The following is a 3,573-nucleotide window of genomic DNA, read 5'->3' as shown; positions in this document are numbered from 1 at the left end:
CCATTCATTTTCCATAGGTCCTGCTTTGGTTTTAGTATGTCACCTTCTCAGCTGGTTGCCATTTGTGTCCTGCTTTTGCTCCTGCCTTTCTTTGTCTGCTCTTTCTCCTTCCCAGTGTCTCTCTTAACTCAGGGCAGCTCCCAGCCAAAGACCCTACTCTGAATATTTTTCCCAATCCAGGAGCTAAAACACAGCCCTGGATGAAGTGATGGAGGATGGCAGTGAAATGTCACAATCTGACCTTTCGCCACCTGGGTCTTGGCCCCTTCAGAGCTTTGCTGTGAAGGGCAGGAACACCTTTTCCTTGCTGGAAGCTGGAATTCCAGTCCATTGGACTATGTGCCATGGGACAATTACCAAGGCTGCCAGGGTGCTGCTCCTCTCAAGGGAGCTGTGCAGGGTCAGGGTCAAGGTCCAGCAGCTGGGTGGGCTCCTAGAGCACACAGCAAAGGTTTGCTGCACATCCTCCAGCTGGAAGCAGAGGGAAGTAGAGAAGGGAGTCCCTGACAATGCTGGAATGCTTGTGGCTGGAAGCCTGCCCATGGGTTAGGATGCCATAAGGGAGAGGCGCTTCTGCCCCACTGAAGGTGCAAATGAGACCATAGGAGGACAACAAACAGATTTTACTGGACATGGATTTTAATGAATGAAAAATGGGAGCTAGGGACATAGAAATATTTACTATTTCTTCATTATCATCTAAGTCTTCTTCTTTCCCTTCTTCTTTTTCTTCTTTTCCTCCTTCTTAATTGCTACTACTACTCTTTCTTCTTCATCTTCTTCTTATTCCTATTTTATTTTTTATTCTTATTTATTGCTCCTATTTCTTCTTCATTATCATATGTGGGAATAGAACTAGAGAGCAGAACTGCAAGCACTGCTCAGCTTGTCACAACCAACAGGGATGTGTTAGCCATAGCAGGCTGCAAGCCTTGGCAAGAGTATACGGGATTTTAAAGGAGGAATGTAAAAGATAAGAAAGTGCTTGGTATGGGGTGCTTACCATGCAGTTTCATGGGGATTTATGTGAAATACTACATGTACCTGGTTAGCTTAAATGAGGCATTGATTGAGCAATGTTATTTAGTTACAAGTAAGCAATATAGCTTAGTAACATGAATATTATTGGTGCGTTATTTTTAGCAATAGCTGAAAAAGCATATAAATTTTGCTTTGTGTATCAATAAACTGCTTCATGGATGCATGGCTTAATGCAAGCATATAAAGAAAACCTTGTCTCTTCATTACCACCACCATCAATCATATTCTTCTTATACTTCTAATTCTTCTATTCTTCTGATTAATCTTATTCACTTGTTATGCTTGCTGTCATTCTTATCCCTTTTTGTATTCTTATATTAATAACTATTTTCTCATTTACCACTACTACTATTTCTTCTTCACCATCATCTTCTTATTCTTATTCTTATTCCTATTCTCTTATTCTCTTTTTTTTTTTTTTTTTTTTTTTTTTTTTGTAACTACTACTATTTCTTAAACTCAACTTCCATTTGTTTTTGAAAGAATGATACGAGTCAAAGTCCTGCGGTCACATCCATGGAGTAACACCTCCCATCTGACACTTCCTGAACGGAAGTGCCCATTCCAATTCAATATCAGAAGCAAGTTTTCCCTGACAGAGGCATGAGGCATTGGTAGAAGTTCCCCAGGGAAGTGGTGGAGTGACTGTCTCTCAAGTGTTGAAGAGTTCTACAGATGTGGCCCTTGGGGATGTGGCTTTGTGGTGATGGTGGTGCTGCCAGGGTGCCAGTGGCACTGGGTGACCATCAGGGTGTCTTCCCACCCTGATGACTCCACGGGATTCACTTCTGAGCCCCCTGGCACCCAGTGTGCCCCATGGATGCTGTTTGAGGCCGGGCACAGTGGTGACTTTGAGTGATGGGGAGATGCCCCTTGGCAGCTGAGGCTGCGGGGCCATGTCCAGGCCAAGGCCGCCTGTGTGTCCCCCTGGGGCACCGTGCAGTCCCCGAGCCAGCCACCATCTGTCTGCAGCCAGCTTGGTGCTGGCACAGACACTGCTCCTGCAGCTGTGGCCTCAGGCAGGGCCAGCAGCAGAGTGACCGCAGTGACCACAGTGACCACAGTGACCGCAGAGATCGCAGTGACGCACAGTGACCGCAGTGACCAGCAGTGCCCCAGCAGTGACCGCAGTGACCAGCAGTGACCACAGTGACTCGCAGATGACCAGCAGTGACCTGCAGTGACCGCAGTGACCGCAGTGCCCGCAGTGCCCACAGTGCCCGCAGTGCCCACAGTGACCGCAGTGCCCGCAGGGACCGCAGTGACCACAGTGCCCACAGTGACCGCAGTGACCACAGTGCCTGCAGTGCCCGCAGCAACCACAGTGACCACAGTGACCGCAGTGCCCGCAGTGACCACAGTGCCTGCAGTGACCGCAGTGCCCACAGTGACCGCAGTGCCCGCAGTGACCACAGTGCCCGCAGTGCCCGCAGTGACCGCAGTGCCCACAGTGACCGCAGTGCCCGCAGTGACCGCAGTGCCCACAGTGACCGCAGTGACTGCAGTGCCCACAGTGACCGCAGTGCCCGCAGTGACCACAGTGCCTGCAGTGCCCACAGTGACCACAGTGACCACAGTGACCTCAGTGACCGCAGTGACCACAGTGCCTGCAGTGCCCGCAGTGACCACAGTGACTGCAGTGACCGCGGTGCCCACAGTGACCACAGTGCCCGCAGTGACCGCAGTGCCCGCAGTGCCCGCAGTGACCGCAGTACCTGCAGTGCCTGTCTGAGGTGGTCGGGCCGTGCCCTGGGGGCAGCTGGCTGCTGCCAGGGGCCCTGCCCAGCCGAGGGACCAGGGGGGCTCCACGGCCCTGCTCTGGGACCCCAGCTGGGCCACAGAGCCCTGGGCGTGCAGGGAGGGAAGCGAGGCATGGAGTGTCCTCTGGTGCCTGGCCCTCAACCCCAGGCCTCCCGAGGGACAGGCATGGTCAGCCTGCCAGGGCTGCTCTTTGGGCCCTGCTGCCTTCTTCATACAGCTCAAGATGCTGAGTTTGTCCCAGTCATCCTCCTCCTGTGGACAAGGCAGTAGGTCCTGAAGCTGAAGAGGTTTAGCTGTGAGTCAGAGGTGACATGTGAAAGGCGTTTGCTGCTGTTGTCTTGCTCCATGGGAACTTGGCTGATGGAGTCCCTGTTCACAGCTACTTCATGGTACAGCTCTGGATTGAAGCAGTCTTCCCAGTCAGAGAGGTCTTGGCAGCTGCTGGCCTCTCCTTGGGATAGCTCTGGTTCTGCCTCACCTTGGAACTCTTGGGAAAGCTCTGTCTGGGTGTGCTATTCCCAGTCTTGATCATCCCCAGCTGGGTTCCCCTCCTCACTCCCTTTCTCTGCCAGGAGTGGGGCTCTGTGTGGGGTTAGGGTTGGTTCCCTTGCTTTTCCTCCTTTTTGGAGAATTTTTCCCATTATTATGCTAAGAAACCCTGCCGGGCTGCACCCAAGCTCTTCATGGTTCAATACAAAGGGATGGGTGGGGGCTGTCTCCCTGCTTTTCACTCACGGCGGGGTCTGAGGGGAGTCCGGGGACTGCACCCTT

This window comes from Erithacus rubecula, assembly GCF_903797595.1.
Source record: "Erithacus rubecula genome assembly, contig: scaffold_229_arrow_ctg1, whole genome shotgun sequence".
Classification (NCBI taxonomy): Eukaryota; Metazoa; Chordata; class Aves; order Passeriformes; family Muscicapidae; genus Erithacus; species Erithacus rubecula.
Note: the sequence above shows the minus strand (reverse complement) of the source record.